Raw genomic sequence first — 22,016 nt, forward strand, 5'->3', positions numbered from 1 at the left:
AACGCCTACATCTGCTCCTGCAATAGATCTGTGACCTAACGGTGCATTAAGGACACAATTCTTCTATGCAGCAATGAGGATAAACCTCAGATCACGGATCTAATCCGCATCATTGCTACTAACATCTTTCAACACAATTTTCTCTAGGAACATATAAAAATTAACATATGAAAGCAACTATGCAAGCTATTGATCTACAACATAATTTGCAAAATACTACCAGGACTAAGTTCATGATAAATTTAAGTTCAATTAATCATATTACTTAAGAACTCCCACTTAGATAGATATCTCGCTAGTCATCTAAGTGATTACGTGATCCAAATCAACTAAACCATAACCGATCATCACGTGAGATGGAGTAGTTTTCAATGATGAACATCACTATGTTGATCATATCTACTATATGATTCACGCTCGGCCTTTCGGTCTCTGTGTTCCGAGGCCATATCTGCATATGCTAGGCTCGTCAAGTATAACCTGAATATTCCGCGTGTGCAAAACTGGCTTGCACCCGTTGTAGATGGACGTAGAGCTTATCACACCCGATCATTACGTGGTGTCTGGGCACGACGAACTTTGGCAACGGTGCATATTCAGGGAGAACACTTCTTGATAATTTTTAGTAAGAGATCATCTTAAAATGCTACCGTCAATCAAAGCAGAATAAGATGTATAACAGAAAAACATCATATGCAATCAAAAATATGTGACATGATATGGCCATGATCATCTTGTGCCTTTGATCTCCATCTCCAAAGTACTGTGATGATCTCTATCGTTACTGGCACGACACCATGATCTTCATCATCTTGATCTATATCAATGTGTCTTCACATGGTCATCTCGCCAACTATTGCTCTTGCAACTATTGCTATCGCATAGCAATAAAGTAAAGCACTTATTTGGCACTTGCATCTTTATGCAACAAAGAGACAACCATAAGGCTTCTGCCAGTTGCCAATAACTTCAACAAAACATGATCATCTCATACAACAACTTATATCTCATCACGTCTTGACCATATCACATCACAACATGCCCTGCAAAAACAAGTTAGACGTCCTCTACTTTGTTGTTGCAAGTTTTACGTGGCTGCTACGGGCTTAGCAAGAAGCGTTCTTACCTACGCATCAAAACCACAACGATAGTTTGTCAAGTTGGTGTTGTTTTAACCTTCGCAAGGACCGGGCATAGCCACACTCGGTTCAACTAAAGTTGGAGAAACTGACACCCGCCAGCCACCTGTGTGCAAAGCACGTCGGTAGAACCAGTCTCGCGTAAGCGTACGCGTAATGTCGGTCCGGACCGCTTCATCCAACAATACCGCCGAACCAAAGTATGACATGCTGGTAAGTAGTATGACTTATATCGCCCACAACTCACTTGTATTATACTCGTGCATATAACATCAACGCATAAAACCTGGCTCGGATGCCACTGTTGGGGAACATAGTAATTTCAAAAAAATTCCTACGTACACGCAAGATCATGGTGATGGCATAGCAACGAGAGGGGAGAGTGTTGTCCACGTACCCTCGTAGACCGTAAGCGGAAGCGTTATGACAACGCGGTTGATGTAGTCGTACATCTTCACGATCCGACCGATCCAAGTACCGAATGTACGGCACCTCCGTGTTCAGCATACGTCCAGCTCGATGACGTTCTCCGGGCTCCAATCCAGCAAAGCGTCGGGGATGAGTTCCGTCAGCACAACGGCGTGGTGACGATGATGATGTTCTACCGGCGCAGCGCTTCGCCTAAACTCCGTGACGATACAACCGAGGTGGAATATGGTGGAGGGGGGCACCGCACACAGCTAAGGAACGATCCGTAGATCAACTTGTGTGTCATGGGGTGCCCCCCTGCCCCCGTATATAAAGGAGCAAGGGGGGAGGAGGCCAGCCCTAGCAGGGGGCGCGCCAAGTGTGGATTCCTACTAGGACTCCCTAGTCTTAGTAGGATTCCACCTCCCTTGTTGGAGTAGGAGAAGGGGAAAGAGGGGGAGAGGAAGAAGGAAAGGGGAGCTGCGCCCCTTGTCCAATTCGGACCAGAGGGGGGACGCAGGCCTCCTTCCTTTTGCCCTCTCTCCTCTATTCCCGTATGGCCCAACAAGGCCCATATACTCCCCGGCGAATTCCCGTAACTCCGGTACTCCGAAAAATACCCGAATCACTCGGAACCTTTCCGAACTCCGAATATAGTCGTCCAATATATCGATCTTTACGTCTCGACCATTTCGAGACTCCTCGTCATGTCCCCGATCTCATCCGGGACTCTGAACTCCTTCGGTACATCAAAACTCATAAACTCATAATATAGCTGCCATCGAAAACTTAAGCGTGCGGACCCTACGGGTTCGAGAACTATGTAGACATGACCTAGAACTGTTTCCGGTCAATAACCAATAGTGGAACCTGGATGTTCATATTGACTCCTACATATTCTACGAAGATCTTTATCGGTCAAACCGCATAACAACATACGTTGTTCCCTTTGTCATCGGTATGTTACTTGCCCGAGATCAATCGTCGGTATCCAATACCTAGTTCAATCTCGTTACCGGCAAGTCTCTTTACTCGTTCCGTAATACATCATCCCACAACTAACTCATTAGTTGCAATGTTTGCAAGGCTTAAGTGATGTGTATTACCGAGAGGGCCCAGAGATACCTCTGCGACAATCGGAGTGACAAAACCTAATCTTGAAATAAGCCAACCCAACATGTACCTTCGGAGACACCTGTAGAGCACCTTTATAATCACCCAGTTACGTTGTGACGTTTGGTAGCACACAAAGTGTTCCTCTGGTAAACGGGAGTTGCATAATCTCATAGTCACAGGAACATGTATAAGTTATGAAGAAAGCAGTAGCAACATACTAAACGATCGTGTGCTAAGCTAACGGAATGGGTCAAGTCAATCACATCATTCTCCTAATGATGTGATCTCGTTAATCAAATGACAACTCTTTTGTCCATGGCTAGGAAACTTAACCATCTTTGATTCACGAGCTAGTCAAGTAGAGGCATACTAGTGACACTATGTTTGTCTATGTATTCACACATGTATTATGTTTCCGGCTAATACAATTCTAGCATGAATAATAAACATTTATCATGAAATAAGGAAATAAATAATAACTTTATTATTGCCTCTAGGGCATATTTCCTTCAGTTGTCAGGGTGGCCAGGGGAGGAGCTAGGATCAGCCCAAGCCCAGGGCCCATGCTTGGTACAGTGCCTCAACAGTGTTGCTACAGTGCGCGAGATAGTATACTCAACACTAAGTGTAATCAGCACGCCCCAGGCCCAGGCCCCCCCCCCCGGCCTGGGTCCTAGCTCCGCCACTAAGGGTGGCGCTGCGACACCTTTGATTCATGAATTGCTTGGAGGAACCCCGATGACTCTTCCTGGTCGCCAGGCTCACTGGCCACTTTGTAATCCTCCGGCAAGGTGGCACCAAATCCTTCTTAGGGACGCGGAGGCTGTTGCGCACCGTGGACTCAATTTCGGATTGATGCAGACACCGCCTCACGGCGTAGAGCCGTTGTAACCAGTTGGCGGCACCGGAACGCCCCTGACACCGACTTGTGCACGGTACACGACATCCACGTCATGGTAATTGCGCCCCTCCCAAAATGGGTTGGTATGTGCCGTCGAAGTGCTAGATCCGGTCCACATGATTCTGGGTGAGGATCTACGACCAACGAGGGTTCTGAGGGTGTAGGCCAATGTGACGCCTGGATAATTATGCTATAATAATCCTCTACTAATGATGCCACATCACCTTGGTTACTGTAGATAATCTCACGTTAGTTTAAAATGATTTAAATTCAAAATTAAATTAAAGGCAAACAATAAAAGTTTTCAAACAATAAAACTAAAAAGTTCGGGTTGTGTCAAATAATTCATAGGGAATTATGATGGAGAAACCACACTGTTATAGTATGTCTAGATGCTCCAAAATAATAGAAACAACAACAAAAACAATTATTTAAATACCTTTTGTAATTAATAAAATATCAAACTAACTTATTGAGGACTAGATTTTTTGTGACTATGGACTAAGTTGAAATACTAATTTAGATGCTAAGTGTATATCTTACTAAGACTAAAATAATAGGAAACAAAACTAAAACAGAAAAGAGATAAAAATAAGCAAAAAGCAAAACAAAAATAAATAAGCAAGTCGATCTTCCCAGGCCCAACTGGGCTTTAGCCCAGCCGGCCGGCCAACCCCGGCCTACACATACCCCCACTACTGAAACCCTAACCACCGACACCCCCACTCAACCCACTCGCTCGCTCTCCCCTACGCCCGATCCGGATCTGGATCGGGGCTCGACGCCTCGTAACCCCATCGTCGTCGCCCAGAAGGCCACATCGCCAGAGCCCCTCGCCGCCTCGACTCCGTCGACGCATGTCGTCCCCGTCCTCCTTCCCAAGGGCCTCCCTCGTGTTGTGGAACGTAGTAATTTCAAAAAACAATCCTACGTACACGCAAGATCATGGTGATGACATAGCAACGAGAGGGGAGAGTGATGTCCACGTACCCTCATAGACCGTAAGCAGAAGTGTTATGACAACGCGGTTGATGTAGTCGTACGTCTTCACGATCCGACCGATCCAAGCACCGAACGTACGGCACCTCCGAGTTTAGCACACGTTCAGCTCGATGACGATCCCCGGGCTCCGATCCAGCAAAGCTTCAGGGATGAGTTCCGTCAGCATGACGGTGTGGTGACGATGATGATGTTCTACCGGCGCAGGGCTTCGCCTAAACTCCGCGACGATATGACCGAGGTGGAATATGGTGGAGGGGGGAACCGCACACGGCTAAGGAATGATCCGTAGATCAACTTGTGTGTTCTGGGGTGCCCCCCTGCCCCCGTATATAAAGGATCAAGGGGGGAGGCCGGCCGGCCCTTGTGGGCGCGCCAAGGAGGAGGAGTCCTCCTCCTAGTAGGAGTAGGACTCCCCCTTTCCTACTCCTACTAGGAGGGGAAAGGAATGGGGAGAGGGGGAACGAAAGAGGGGGGGCGCCGCCCCCCCTTCCTAGTCCAATTCGGACCAGAGGGAGAGGGGGGGCGCGGCCCACCCTGGCCACCCCTCTCTCTTTCCACCAAGGCCCATGTGGCCCATTATCTCTCCCCGGGGGGTTCCCGTAACCCTCCGGCACTCCGGTTTTCTCCGAAAACGTCCGGAACACTTCCGGTGTCCGAATATAGTCGTCCAATATATCAATCTTTATGTCTCGACCATTTTGAGACTCCTCGTCATGTCCGTGATCACATCCGGGACTCCGAACAAACTTCGATACATCAAAACTTACAAACTCATAATAAAACTGTCATCATAACGTTAAGAGTGCGGACCCTACGGGTTCGAGAACTATGTAGACATGACCTAGAACTATTCTCGGTCAATAACCAATAGCGGAACCTGGATTCCCATATTGGTTCCTACATATTCTACGAAGATCTTTATCGGTCAAACCGCATAACAACATACGTTGTTCCCTTTGTCATCGGTATGTTACTTGCCCGAGATTCGATCGTCGGTATCCAATACCTAGTTCAATCTCGTTACCGGCAAGTCTCTTTACTCGTTACGTAATACATCATCTCGCAACTAACTCATTAGTCACATTGCTTGCAAGGCTTATAGTGATGTGCATTTCCGAGAGGGCCCAGAGATACCTCTCCGACAATCGGAGTGACAAAACCTAATCTCGAAATACGCCAACCCAACATGTACCTTTGGAGACACCTGTAGTACTCCTTTATAATCACCCAGTTACGTTGTGACGTTTGGTAGCACCCAAAGTGTTCCTCTGGTAAACGGGAGTTGCATAATCTCATAGTTATAGGAACATGTATAAGTCATGAAGAAAGCAATAGCAACATACTAAACGATCAAGTGCTAAGCTAACGGAATGGGTCAAGTCAATCACATCATTCTCCTAATGATGTGATCCCGTTAATCAAATGACAACTCTTTTGTCAATGGCTAGGAAACATAACCATCTTTGATAAACGAGCTAGTCAAGTAGAGGCATACTAGTGACTATATGTTTGTCTATGTATTCACACATGTATCATTGTTTCCGGTTAATGCAATTCTAGCATGAATAATAAACATTTATCATGAAATAAGGAAATAAATAATAACTTTATTATTGCCTCTAGGGCATATTTCCTTCAGTCTCCCACTTGCACTAGAGTCAATAATCTAGTTCACATCGCCATGTGATTTAACACCAATATTCACATCTGCATGTGATTAATACCCATAGTTCACATCATCATGTGATCAACACCCAAAGGGTTTACTAGAGTCAATAATCTAGTTCACATCGCTATGTATTAACACCCAAAGAGTACTAAGGTATGATCATGTTTTGCTTGTGAGAGAAGTTTAGTCAACGGATCTGTCATATTCAGAGCCGTAAATATTTTGCAAAATATTCTATGTCCACAATGCTCTGCATGGAGCTACTCTAGCTAATTGCTCCCACTTTCAATATGTATCCAGATTGAGACTTAGAGTCATCTGGATTGGTGTAAAAGCTTGCACCGATGTAACTCTTTACGACGGGCGCTTTTATCACCTCCATAATCGAGAAATATTTCCTTAGTCCTCACTAAGGATATTCTTGACCGCTGTCTAGTGATCTACTCTTAGATCAAAATTGTATTCTTTTGCCAAACTCAGAGAAAGGTATACAATAGGTCTAGTATACAGCATAGCATACATTGTAGAACCTATGACTGAGGCATAGGGAATGACTGTTCATTCTTTTTCTATTTTCTGCAATGGTCGGGTCTTGAGTCTTACTCAACTTCACACCTTGTAACACAGGCAAGAACTCCTTCTTTTTACTGTTCCATTTTGAACTATTTCAAAAAAATTATCAAGGTATGTACTCATTGAAAAAACCTTATCAAGCGTCTTGATCTATCTATATAGATCTTGATGCTCAATGTGTAAGCAGCTTCAACGAGGTCTTGCTTTGAAAAACTCTTATTCAAGTATCCTTTCATGCTATCCAGAATTTCTATATCATTTCCAATCAACAATATGTCATCCACATATAATATTAGAAATGCTACAGAGCTACCACTCACTTTCTTGTAAATACAGGCTTCACCACAAGTCTGCATAAAACTATATGCTTTGATCAACTTATCAAAGCGTATATTCCAACTCTGAGATGCTTGCACCAGTCCATAGACGAATCGCTGGAGCTTGTACATTTTGTTAGCACCTTTAGGATTGACAAAACCTTCTGGTTGCATCATATACAACTCTTCTTTAAGAAAACCATTAAGGAATGTAGTTTCGATATCCATTTGCCGGATTTCATAAAACGTGGCAATTGCTAACATGATTCGAACTGATTTAAGCATCGCTACATTTGAGAAAATCTCATTGTAGTCAACACCTTGAACTTGTCGAAAACCTTTTGCGACAATTCTAGCTTTGTAGATAGTAACACTATCAGCGTCCGTCTTCCTCTTGAAGATCCATTTAATCTCAATGTCTTGCCGATCATTAGGCAAGTCAATCAAAGTCCATACTTTGTTTTCATACATGGATCTTATCTCAGATCTCATGGCCTCAAGCCATTTTGCGGAATCTGGGCTCACCATCGCTTCTTCATAGTTCGTAGGTTCGTCATGGTCTAGTAACATAACTTCCAGAACAGGATTACCGTACCAATCTGGTGCGGATCTTACTCTGGAAGACCTACGAGGTTCTGTAGTAACTTAATCTGAAGTTTCATGATCATAGTCATTAACTTCCTCACTAATTGGTGTAGGAATCGCTGGAACTGATTTCTGTGATGAACTACTTTCCAATAAGGGAGAAGGTACAATTACCTCATCAAGTTCTACATTCCTCCCACTCACTTCTTTCGAGAGAAACTTCTTCTCTAGAAAGGATCCATCTTAGCAACGAATAACTTTCCTTCGGATCTGTGATAGAAGGTGTACCCAATAGTTACCTTTGGGTATTCTATGAAGACGCACTTCTCCGATTTGGGTTCGAGCTTATCTGGTTGAAACTTTTTCATATAAGCATCGCAACTCCAAACTTTAAGAAACGACAGCTTAGGTTTACTGCTAAACCATAGTTCATACAGTGTCGTCTCAACGTATTTAGATGGTGCCCTTTTAAACATGAATGCATCTGTCTCTAATGCACAACCCCAAAACGATAGTGGTAAAACCGATAAGAGATATCATAGATCGCACCATATCCAATAAAGTGCAGTTACGACGTTCGGACACACCATAACGTTGTGGTGTTCCAGGTGGCGTGAGCTGTGAAACTATTCCACATTGTTTTAGTTGAAGACCAAACTCGTAACTCAAATATTCGTCTCCGCGATCAGATCGTAGAAACTTTATTTTCTTGTTACGATGATTTTTCCACTTCACTCTGAAATTCTTTGAACCTTTCAATTATTTCAGACTTATGTTTCATCAAGTAGATATACTCATATCTGCTCAATTCATCTTGTGAAGGTCAGAAAATAACGATACTCGCCACAAGCATCAACACTCATTGGACCGCATACATCGGTATGTATTGTTTCCAATAAGTCAGTAGCTCGTTCCATTGTTCCAGAGAACGGAGTTTTAGTCATCTTGCCCAAAAGGCATGGTTCGCAAGCATCAAATGATTCATAACCAAGTGATTCTGAAAATCCATCTTTATGGAGTTTCTTCATGCGCTTTACACCGATATGACCCAAACGGCAGTGCCACAAATAAGTTGCACTATCATTATCAACTTTGCATCTTTTGGCATCAATATTATGAATATGTGTATCACTACGATCGATATCCAACAAACTATTTTCATTGGGTGTATGACCGTCAAAGGTTTTATTCATTTAAACAGAACAACAATTATTCTCTGATTTTAAATGAATAACCGTATTGCAATAAACATGATCAAATCATATTCATGCTCAACGCAAACGCCAAATAACATTTATTTAGGTTCAACACTAATCCCAAAAGTATAGGGAGTGTGCGATGATGATCATATCAATCTTGGAACCACTTCCAACACTCATCGTCACTTCCCCTTCAACCAGTCTCTGTTTATATAACTCCTGTTTCGAGTTACTAATCTTAGCAACTGAACAAGTATCAAATACTCAGGGGCTACTATAAACACTAGTAAGGCACATATCAATAACCTGTATATCAAATAGACCCTTGTTCACTTTGCCATCCTTCTTATCCACCAAATGTTCAGGGCATTTCCGCTTCCAGTGACCATTTCCTTTGCAGTATAATCACTCAGTTTCAGGCTTTGGTCCAACTTTGGGCTTCTTCGCGGGAGTGACAACTTGCTTGCCATTCTGCTTGAAGTTCCCTTTCTTTCCCTTTGCCCTTTTCTTGAAACTAGTGGTCTTTTCAATCATCAACACTTGATGCTCTTTCTTGATTTCTACCTTCGTCGATTTCAGTATCACAAAGAGCTCAGGAATTGTTTTCGTCATCCCTTGCATTATAGTTCATCACGAAGTTCTACTAACTTGGTGGTGGTGACTAGAGAATTCTATCAATCACTATCTTATCTGGAAGATTAACTCCCACTTGATTCAAGCGATTGAAGTACCCAGACAATCTGAGCACATGCTCACTAGTTGAGTGATTCTCCTCCATCTTTTAGCTATAGAACTTGTTGGAGACTTCATATCTCTCAACTCGGGTATTTGCTGGAAATATTAACTTCAACTCCTGGAACATCTCATATGGTCCATGACGTTCAAAACGTCTTTGAAGTCCCGATTCTAAACCGTTAAGCATGGTGCACTAAACTATCAAGTAGTAATCATATTGAGCTAGCCAAACGTTCATAACGTCTGCATCTGCTCCTGCAATAGGTTTGTCACCTAGCGGTGCATCAAGGACATAATTCTTCTGTGCAGCAACGAGGATAATCCTTAGATCACGGATCAAATCCGCATCATTGCTACTAACATCTTTCAACATAGTTTTCTCTAGGAACATATCAAAATAAACATATGAAAGCAACAACACGAGCTATTGATCTATAACATAATTTGCAAAATACGACCAGGACTAAGTTCATGATAAACTAAAGTTCAATTAATCATATTACTTAAGAACTCCCACTTAGAAAGACATCCCTCTAATCTTCTAAGTGATCACGTGATCCAAATCAACTAAACCATAACCGATCATCACGTGAGATGGAGTAGTTTTCAATGGTGAACATCACTATGTTGATCATATCTACTATATGATTCACGCTCGACCTTTCGGTCTCCGTGTTCCGAGGCCATATCTACATATGCTAGGCTCATCAAGTTTAACCTGAGTATTCTGCGTGTGCAAAGCTGGCTTGCACCCGTTGTAGATGGACGTAGAGCTTATCACACCCGATCATCACGTGGTGTCTGGGCACGACGAACTTTGGCAATGGTGCATACTCAGGGAGAACACTTCTTGATAATTAGTGAGAGATCATCTTAAAATGCTACCGTCAATCAAAGCAAGATAAGATGCATAAAGGATAAACATCACATGCAATCAATATAAGTGATATGATATGGCCATCATCATCTTGTGCTTGTGATCTCCATCTCCAGAGCACCGTCATGATCACCATCGTCACCGGCGCGAAACCTTGATCTCCATCGTAGCATCGTTGTCCTCTCGCCAACTATTGCTTCTACGACTATCGCTACCGCTTAGTGATAAAGTAAAGCAATTACAGGGCGTTTGCATTTCATACAATAAAGCGACAACCATATGGCTCCTACCAGTTGCCGATAACTCGGTTACAAAACATGATCATCTCATACAATAAAATATAGCATCACGTCTTGACCATATCACATCACAACATGCCCTGCAAAAACAAGTTAGATGTCCTCTACTTTGTTGTTGCAAATTTTACGTGGCTGCTACGGGCTTAGCAAGAACCGTTCTTACCTACGCATCAAAACCACAACGATAGTTTGTCAAGTTAATGCTGTTTTAACCTTCGCAAGGACCGGGCGTAGCCACACTCGATTCAGCTAAAGTGAGAGAGACAGACACCCGCCAGTCAACTTTAAGCACGAGTGCTCGTAACGGTGAAACCAGTCTCGCGTAAGCGTACGCGTAATGTCGGTCCGGGCAGCTTCATCTCACAATACCGCTGAGCCAAAGTATGACATGCTAGTAAGCAGTATGACTTGTATCGCCCACAACTCACTTGTGTTCTACTCGTGCATATGACATCTACGCATAAAACCTGGCTCGGATGCCACTGTTGTGGAACGTAGTAATTTCAAAAAAAAATCCTACATACACGCAAGATCATGGTGATGACATAGCAACGAGAGGGGAGAGTGATGTCCACGTACCCTCGTAGACCGTAAGCGGAAGCGTTATGACAACGCGGTTGATGTAGTCGTACGTCTTCACGATCCGACCGATCCAAGCACCGAACGTATGGCACCTCCGAGTTCAGCACACGTTCAGCTCGATGACGATCCCCGGGCTCCGATCCAGCAAAGCTTCGGGAATGAGTTCCGTCAGCACGACGGCGTGGTGACGATGATGATGTTCTACCGGCGCAGGGCTTCGCCTAAACTCCGCGACGATATGACCGAGGTGGAATATGGTGGAGGGGGCCACCGCACACGGCTAAGGAACGATCCGTAGATCAACTTGTGTGTTCTGGGGTGCCCCCTGCCACCGTATATAAAGGAGCAAGGGGGAAGGCCGGCCGGCCCTTGTGGGCGCGCCAAGGAGGAGTCCTCCTCCTCCTAGTAGGAGTAGGACTCCCCCTTTCCTACTCCTACTAGGAGGGGAAAGGAAGGGGGAGAGGGGGAAGGAAAGAGGGGGGGGCGCCGCCCCCCCCCCCCTTCCTAGTCCAATTCGGACCAGAGGGAGAGGGGGCGCGCGGCCCACCCTGGCCGCCCCTCTCTCTTTACACCAAGGCCCATGTGGCCCATTATCTCTCCCCGGGGGGTTCCGGTAACCCTTCGGCACTCCGATTTTCTCCGAAAACGTCCGGAACACTTCCGGTGTCCGAATATAGTCGTCCAATATATCAATCTTTATGTCTCGACCATTTTGAGACTCCTTGTCATGTCCGTGATCACATCCAGGACTCCGAACAAACTTCGGTACATCAAAACTTATAAACTCATAATAAATATGTCATCGTAACGTTAAGCGTGCGGACCCTACGGGTTCGAGAACTATGTAGACATGACCTAGAACTATTCTCGGTCAATAACCAATAGCGGAACCTGGATGCCCATATTGGTTCCTACATATTCTACGAAGATCTTTATCGGTCAAACCGCATAACAACATACGTTGTTCCCTTTGTCATCGGTATGTTACTTGCCCGAGATTCGATCGTCGGTATCCAATACCTAGTTCAATCTCGTTACCGGAAAGTCTCTTTACTCGTTACGTAATACATCATCTCGAAACTAACTCATTAGTCACATTGCTTTCAAGGCTTATAGTGATGTGCATTACCGAGAGGTCCCAGAGATACCTCTCCGACAATCGGAGTGACAAAACCTAATCTCGAAATACGCCAACCCAACATGTACCTTTGGAGACACCTGTAGTACTCCTTTATAATCACCCAGTTACGTTGTGACGTTTGGTAGCACCCAAAGTGTTCCTCTGGTAAACGGGAGTTGCATAATCTCATAGTTATAGGAACATGTATAAGTCATGAAGAAAGCAATAGCAACATACTAAACGATCAAGTGCTAAGCTAACGGAATGGGTCAAGTCAATCACATCATTCTCCTAATGATGTGATCCCGTTAATCAAATGACAACTCTTCTGTCCATGGCTAGGAAACATAACCCCTGACCTCCCCCCTCATGGCCTCGCCGTGCGCGCGACGCGCCCGCCCGCCCGTCACTGTGCCCATCCGGCCCTACCCCCATGTGTTGTGCCCTGCCTCGCCTCTGGTTGTCGCCCTCTGCCGCCCACGCATCCCCGACGCCTGGTCACGCCTCACTGCATGTTGAAGGCCGCCAACCCACGCCGCGCCTCCCGCTATCCGCGCGCCCACCGCCCCACTGCTCCCTGCCGCCCCGAGCAGCCGTGCCCGCTCCTGCCGCAACCACCGCTCATCTCGCGCGCACTGCCCTGCCTCGCCGGCACTGCTGCTACCTCATCGCCCTGGCCTCCTCGCCCAGCAAGCCGTGGCTGAGCCCTCGCGTTGTTCGTCGTGCCCTGGCCTCGCCCCATCTCGCGCGCGCTCACGCCTTTCGCCGATGCCGCTCTACTGCGGGGTTGCTCCGCTTTAGCCACGCGCCGGCCCGTGCTCGTCCACGCCCATGGCCCCGGTCACGCGTGCACGCATCGCCACGTCGCCGCCCGCTAGTGAGCGCCTGTCTCGGGTCGCCGTGCCCATAGCCGTCGGCCAGGTTTTCGCGCCCCGAGTGCCCCTCGGCGTGCGCCCCGCACCCGGCGCCCGTTAAGCACCCAGGCCCTATGACAAGTTGACCCCTGCCCCAGAACGATTAACTTTTTTAAAAAATAAATAAATTAGTAATTAATTAATTCATGAGTTAATTAAGTTAATTAATCATGTTAAACTAATCTAATTAAAATGAATTAACCTAATCATTTAAACTAATTAAACCTGTTTAGTTAGTCTTAGACAATGACAAACGGGACCCACATGTCTGTTGACCCAGTCAACAGATGGTTGACTTATGACAGCTGACATCACGCTGACATCATAATTGCTTTTTCTAATTAAATCGATCTGATAATTCCAAAAATGAATTAAAACTTTATAAATTAATATAAAATAAACCGTTTATCAGATGAAAATACTTTGTACATGAAAGTTGCTCAGAACGACGAGACGAATCCGGATACGCGTTTTGTTCGTCCGCCACATGTCCCTAGCATAGCGAACTTGCAATCATCCCCCTATGGACCGTTTTCCCGAAAATGTCGAACACCAGGGATACTTTCCCGGATGTTTTCCCCCTTCGACAGTACTGCCAACTACCGCGTTAGGGCACATCTAGCATCGCTTAATGTCTTGTCATGCATCGTCATGTATCTGTTTGCATTGTATTCATTGTTTCTCCCTCCTCTTCTCTCCGCTAGACTATGAGACTGACATCGCTGCTGCTGCCCCGATCGACTACGGTGTTGATGACCCCTCCTTCTCGACTAAGCTTCCAGGCAAGCAAACCCCCTTTGATCAACCAGATATCGACCACTCTCTTCTCTCTTATTCTTGCATTAGGTTTGCTACTGTTGTTGATTCGATAACTCCTATTCTCTTGCATAGCCTATCATTGTTGCTACAATTGTTGATACCTTTATCTGCTATCCTAATGCTTAGTATAGGTTGCTAGAATTACATAGGTGGCCCTACACTCTTGTCCGTCTGCCATGCTATACTACTGGGCCATGATCACTTGGGAGGTGATCACGAGTATATACTATACTGTTACATACTTATGTTGATCATTCGGATATGGGGGGCTGAAGGGGTAGGTGGTTCCACCCATGTAGTGGTGGGCCTGGGTTCCCGGCAGCCCCTTGATGGTTACTTTGTGGTGGAGCAACAGGGCAGGTTGCGTTTGTTGGAAATATGCCCTAGAGGCAATAATAAATTAGTTATTATTATATTTCCTTGTTCATGATAATCGTTTATTATCCATGCTATAATTGTATTGATAGGAAACTCAGATACATGTGTGGATACATAGACAACACCATGTCCCTAGTAAGCCTCTAGTTGACTAGCTCGTTGATCAATAGATGGTTACGGTTTCCTGACCATGGACATTGGATGTCATTGATAACGGGATCACATCATTAGGAGAATGATGTGATGGACAAGACCCAATCCTAAGCCTAGCACAAAGATCGTAGTTCGTATGCTAAAGCTTTTCTAATGTCAAGTATCATTTCCTTAGACCATAAGATTGTGCAACTCCCGGATACCGTAGGAATGCTTTGGGTGTACCAAACGTCACAACATAACAGGGTGGCTATAAAGGTGCACTACAGGTATCTCCGAAAGTGTCTGTTGGGTTGGCACGAATCGAGACTGGGATTTGTCACTCCGTGTGACGGAGAGGTATCTCTGGGCCCACTCGGTAGGACATCATCATAATGTGCACAATGTGACCAAGGGGTTGATCACGGGATGATGTGTTACGGAACGAGTAAAGAGACTTGCCAGTAACGAGATTGAACAAGGTATCGGGACACCGACGATCGAATCTCGGGCAAGTACTATACCGCTAGACAAAGGGAATTGTATACGGGACCGATTGAGTCCTTGACATCGTGGTTCATCCGATGAGATCATCGTGGAACATGTGGGAGCCAACATGGGTATCCAGATCCCGCTGTTGGTTATTGACCGGAGAACGTCTCGGTCATGTCTGCATGGTTCCCGAACCCGTAGGGTCTACACACTTAAGGTTCGATGACGCTAGGGTTATAAGGGAAGTTTGTATGTGGTTACCGAATGTTGTTAGGAGTCCCGGATGAGATCCCGGACGTCACGAGGAGTTCCGGAATGGTCCGGAGGTAAAGATTTATATATGATAAGTCTTATTTTGGTCGCCAGAAAAGTTTCGCACTTTATCGGTATTGTACCGGGAGTGCCGAAAGGGGTCCGGGGGTCCACCGGGGGGGTCCACCTGCCCCGTGGGGGCACATGGGCTGTAGGGGGTGTGCCTTGGCCTATATGGGCCAAAGGGCACCAGCCCCAAGAGGCCCATGCGCCAAGGAGACTTGGGGAGGGGAGAGTCCTAACAGGGGAAGGCACCTCCGAGGTGCCTTGGGGAGGATGGACTCCTCCCCCCCTTGGCCGCACCCCTTCCTTGGAGGAAGGGGCAAGGCTGCGCCCTCCCCCTCTCCCTTGCCCCTATATATAGTGGAGGGGAGGGAGGGCAGCCGCACCTGAAGCCCTGGCGCCTCCCTCCCTCCCGTGACACCTCCTCCTCTCCCGCAGGTGCTTGGCGAAGCCCTGCAGAATTGTCACGCTCCTCCACCACCACCATGCCGTTGTGCTGCTGCTGGATGGATTCTTCCTCAACCTCTCCCTCTCTCCTTGCTGGATCAAGGCATGGGAGACATCACCGGGCTGTACGTGTGTTGAACGCGGAGGTGCCGTCCGTTCGGCACTAGGATCTCCGGTGATTTGGATCACGACGAGTACGACTCCTTCAACCCCGTTCTCTTGAACGCTTCCGCTTAGCGATCTACAAGGGTATGTAGATGCACTCTCCTTCCCCTTGTTGCTGGTTTCTCCATAGATAGATCTTGGTGACACGTAGGAAAATTTTGAATTTCTGCTACGTTCCCCAACAGTGGCATCATGAGCTAGGTCTATTGCGTAGATTCTTTGCACGAGTAGAACACAAAGTAGTTGTGGGCGTTGATTTTGTTCAATATGCTTACCTTTACTAGTCCAATATTGTTTCAACGGTATTGTGGGATGAAGCGGCCCGGACCGACCTTACACGTACTCTTACGTGAGACAGGTTCCACCGACTGACATGCACTTTGTGCATAAGGTGGCTAGCGGGTGCCAGTCTCTCCCACGTTAGTCGGAACGGATTTGATGAAAAGGGTCCTTATGAAGGGTAAATAGCAATTGGCATATCATGTTGTGGTTTTGCGTAGGTAAGAAACGTTCTTGCTAGAAACCCATAGCAGCCACGTAAAACATGCAAACAACAATTAGAGGACGTCTAACTTGTTTTTGCAGGGTATGCTATGTGATGTGATATGGCCAAGAAGAATGTGATGAATGATATGTGATGTATGAGATTGATCATGTTCTTGTAATAGGAATCACGACTTGCATGTCGATGAGTATGACAACCGGCAGGAGCCATAGGAGTTGTCTTAATTTATTGTATGACCTGCGTGTCATTAAACAACGCCATGTAATTACTTTACTTTATTGCTAACCGGTAGCCATAGTAGTAGAAGTAATAGTTGGCGAGACAACTTCATGAAGACACAATGATGGAGATCATGATGATGGAGATCATGGTGTCATGCTGGTGACGATGATGATCATGGAGCCCCGAAGATGGAGATCAAAAGGAGCAAAATGATATTGGCCATATCATGTCACTATTTGATTGCATGTGATGTTTATCATGTTTATGCATCTTATTTGCTTAGAACGACGGTAGTAAATAAGATGATCCCTCATTAAAATTTCAAGAAAGTGTTCCCCCTAACTGTGCACCATTGCGAAAGTTCGTCGTTTCGAAGCACCACGTGATGATCGGGTGTGATAGATTCTTACGTTCACATACAACGGGTGTAAGCCAGATTTACACACGCGAAACACTTAGGTTAACTTGACGAGCCTAGCATGTACAGACATGGCCTCGGAACACAAGAGACCGAAAGGTCGAGCATGAGTCGTATAGTAGATACGATCAACATGAAGATGTTCACCGATGATGACTAGTCCGTCTCACATGATGATCGGACACGGCCTAGTTGACTCGGATCATGTAATCACTTAGATGACTAGAGGGATGTCTATCTGAGTGGGAGTTCATGAGATGAACTTAATTATCCTGAACATAGTCAAAACATCTTTGCAAATTATGTCGTAAGCTCGCGCTTTAGTTCCACTGTTTAGATATGTTCTAGAGAAAATATAGTTGAAAGTTGACAGTAGCGATTATGCGGACAGTAGAAAGCTTATGTCCTTAATGCACCGCTCAGTGTGCTGAACCCCAAACGTCGTCTGTGGATGTTGCGAACATCGGACATACACGTTTTGATAACTACGTGATAGTTCAGTTAAACGGTTTAGAGTTGAGGCACCAAAGACATTTTCGAAACGTCGCGGAACATATGAGATGTTTCGAGGGCTGAAATTGGGATTTCAGGCTCGTGCCCACGTCAAGAGGTATAAGACCTCCGACGATTTTCTTAGCCTGCAAACTAAGGGAGAAAAGTTCAATCGTTGAGCTTGTGCTCAGATTGTCTGAGTGCAACAATCACTTGAATCGAGTGGGAGTTGATCTTCCAGATGAGATAGTGATGTTTCTCCAAAGTCATTGCCACCAAGCTGCTAGAGCTTCGTGGTGAACTATAACCTATCAGGGATAGATGATCTTTGAGATATTCGCGATGTCTGACACTGCGAAAGTAGAAATCAAGAAGGCGCATCAATTGTTGATGGTTGGTGAAACCACTAGTTTCAAGAAGGGCAAGGGCAAGAAGGGATACTTCATGAAACGGCAAATCAGCTGCTGCTCCAGTGAAGAAACCCAAGGTTGAACCTTAACCCGAGACTGAGTGCTTCTGTAATAAGGGGAACAACCACTGGAGCAGAATTACCCTAGATACTTGGTAGATGAGAAGGCTGGCAAGGTCGATAGAAGTATATTGGATATACATTGTGTTAATGTGTACTTTACCAGTACTCCTAGTAGCACCAGGGTATTAGATACCGGTTCGGTTGCTAAGTGTTAGTAACTTGAAATAAAGAGCTACGGAATAAACGGAGACTAGCTAAAGGTGAGATGACGATGTGTGTTGGAAGTCTTTCCAAGGTTGATGTGATCAAACATCGCCCGCTCCCTCTACCATCAAGATTAGTATTAAACCTGAATAATTGTCATTTGGTGTTTGCGTTGAGCATAGACATGATTGGATTATGTCTATCGCAATACGGTTATTCATTTAAGGAGAATAATGGTTACTCTATTTATTTGAATAATACCTTCAATGGTCTTGCAACTAAAGGAATGGTTTATTGAATCTCGATCGTAGTGATACACATTTTCATGCCAAAAGATATAAGATAGTAATGATAGTACCACTTACTTGTGGCACTGCCATGTAAGTCATATTGGTATAATACGCATGAAGAAGCTCCATGTTGGTGGATCTTTAGACTCACTCGTTTTTTGAAAAGTTTGAGACATGCAAACCATGTCTATTGGTGTATACGCATGAAGAAACTCCATGCAGATGGATCGTTTGGACTCACTTGATTTTGAATCACTTGAGATATGCAAATCATACCACATGGGCAAGATGACTGAAAAGCCTTGTTTTCAGTAAAATGGAACAAGATAGCAACTTGTTGGAAGTAACACATTTTGATGTGCGCAGTCCAATGAGTGCTCAGGCATGCAGTGAATATCGTTATGTTCTTACTTCACAGATGATTCAAGTAGATGTTGTATATTTACTTGATGAAACACAAGTCTGAATTATTGAATGGTTCAAGTAATTTCAGAGTGAAGTTTAAGATCTTCGTGACAAGAGGACAAAATGTCTATGATATGATCATAGAGATGAATATCTGAGTTACGAGTTTTGGCACACAATTAAGACATTGTGGAAATTGTTTCACAACCAATACTGCCTGGAACACCATAGTGTGATGGTGTGTCCGAACATCATAGTTGCACCCTATTGGATATGGTGCGTGCCATAATGTCTCTTATCGAATTACCACTATCGTTCATGGGTTAGGCATTAGAGACAACCGCACTCACTTTAAATAGGGCACCACGTAATTCCGTTGAGACGACACCGTTTGAACTGTGGTTTGGAGAAACCTAAGTTGTCGTTTCTTAAAGGTTTGGGGCTGCGACGCTTATGTGAAAAAGTTTCAGGTTGATAAGCTCGAACCCAAAGCGGATAAAATGCATCTTCATAGGACACCCAAAACAGTTGGGTATACCTCCTAATTCAGATCCGAAAGCAATAGGGATTGTTCTTGAATCGGGTCCTTTCTCGAGGAAAGGTTTGTCTCGAGAATTGAGTGGGAGGATAGTGGAGACTTGATAAGGTTATTGAACCGTCACTTCAACAAGTGTGTAGAAGGGCACAGGAAGTTGTTCCTGTGGCACCTACACCAATTGAAGTGGAAGCTTATGATAGTGATCATGAAGCTTCAGATCAAGTCACTACCGAACCTCGTAGGGCGACAAGGACGTGTACTGCTTCAGAGTGGTACGGTGATCCTATCTTGAAGGTCATGTTGCTAGACAACAATGAACCTATGAGCTATGGAGAAGCGATGGTGGGCCCATATTCTGACAAATGGTTAGAAGCCATGAAATCCGAGATAGGATCCATGTATCATAACAAAGCATGGACTTTGGTGGACTTGCCCGATGATCGGCAAGCCATTGAGATAAATGGATCTTTAAGAAGAAGACGGACGTGGACGGTAACGTCACCGTCTATGAAGCTCGACTTGTGGCGAAGAGTTTTTCACAAGTTCAAGGAGTTGACTACGATGAGATTTTCTCATCTGTAGCGATGCTTGAAGTCCGTCGGAATCATGTTAGCACAAGTTGCATTTATGAAATCTGGCAGATGGATGTCAAAACAAGTTTCCTTACCAGTTTTCGTAATGAAAGGTTGTATGTGATACAATCAGAAAGGTTTTGTCGATCCTAAGGATGCTAAAAGGTATGCTAGCTCCAGCGATCCTTCTAAGGACTAGAGTAAGCATCTCGGAGTTGGAATATGTACTTTGATAAGATGATCAAAGATTTTGGGTTTATACAAAGTTTATGAGAAACTTGTATTTCCAAAGAAGTGAGTGGGAGCACTATAGAATTTCTGATGAGTATATGTTGTAAACATATTGTTGATCAGAAATGATGTAGAATTTCTAGAAAGCATATAGGGTTATTTGAAAAGTGTTTTTCAAGGGAAAACCTGGATTAAGCTACTTGAACATTGAGCATCAAGATCTATAAGGATAGATCAAAAATGCTTAATGGTGCTTTCAAATGAGCATATACCTTGACATGATCTTGAAGGTGTTCAAGATGGACCAGTCAAAGAAGGAGTTCTTGGCTGAGTTGTAAGGTATGAAGTTAAGACTTAAAGCTCGACCACGGCAGAAGAGAGAGGAATGACAAAGGTCGTCCCCTATGCTTCAGACGTAGGCTCTATAGTATGCTATGTTGTGTACCGCACCGGAAGTGTGCCTTGCCATGAGTCAGTCAAGGGGTACAAGAATGATCCAGGAATGGGGATCATTGGACAGCGGTCAAAAATTGTCCTTGGAGTAAATAAGGACATGTTTCTCGATTATGGAGGTGATAAAGAGTTCGGCGTAAAGGGTTACGTCGATGCAAGCTTTAACACCTTTCCGAATGACTCTGAGTAGCAAAACGGATACGTATAGTGGAGCAACCATTTGGAATAGCTCCAAGTGGAGTGTGGAAGCAGCATTTACAATATGACATAGAGAATTGCGAAGTACATATAGATCTGAATGTTGCAGACCCATTGACTAAAACCTCTCTCACAAGCAAAACATGATCAAACCCCGGAACTCATTGAGTCTTAATCACATGATGATGTGAACTAGTTTAGACACTAGTAAACTCTTTGGATGTTGGTCACATGACGATGTGACCTGTGAGTGTTAATCACATGGCGATGTGAACTAGATTATTGACTCTAGTGCAAGTGGGAGACTGTTGGAAATATGCCCTAGAGGCAATAATAAATTAGTTATTATTATATTTCCTTGTTCATGTTAGGTTCGTGCTCCCCAAGAAAAGAAAAGGCTCGGTTTTCTCTGTCTCCCGCCGGCTCCGCCGCTGGTCCGCCTTGTTCTAGCCTTAGGGCCAGGGCGGCGCGGTGGATCCCGGCCCTTGCCGGCGGGAGGGCTCAGTCTTTTGATGTTCCTTCAAGTTTTGTTAGGATTTGTGTTCTGCTCAGAAAGACGAGACATCGTCGGCTTTCTAAAGATGAAATATGGCTCTCCCCATCTAGTCCCCGTTCCGGGGGTGCGTCTAGCATCGTCGGTGGGCGTGTGGAGGTGTCTCCGGTGCATCTTTCATTGGTGGATTTGCTCGGATCTTGTCGTAGTTCTCTACGTTCATGCGTCTTCAGATTGGATCCTTTCGATATATGCTACTCTTCAACGGTGGTGGTTGCTGTTTTAGTGCGCTGGTCCTATGGGGACTTAGTACGACGACTTCCCGACTGTCTGCTACAA

This window comes from Triticum aestivum, chromosome 1B, assembly GCF_018294505.1.
Source record: "Triticum aestivum cultivar Chinese Spring chromosome 1B, IWGSC CS RefSeq v2.1, whole genome shotgun sequence".
Taxonomy (NCBI): domain Eukaryota; kingdom Viridiplantae; phylum Streptophyta; class Magnoliopsida; order Poales; family Poaceae; genus Triticum; species Triticum aestivum.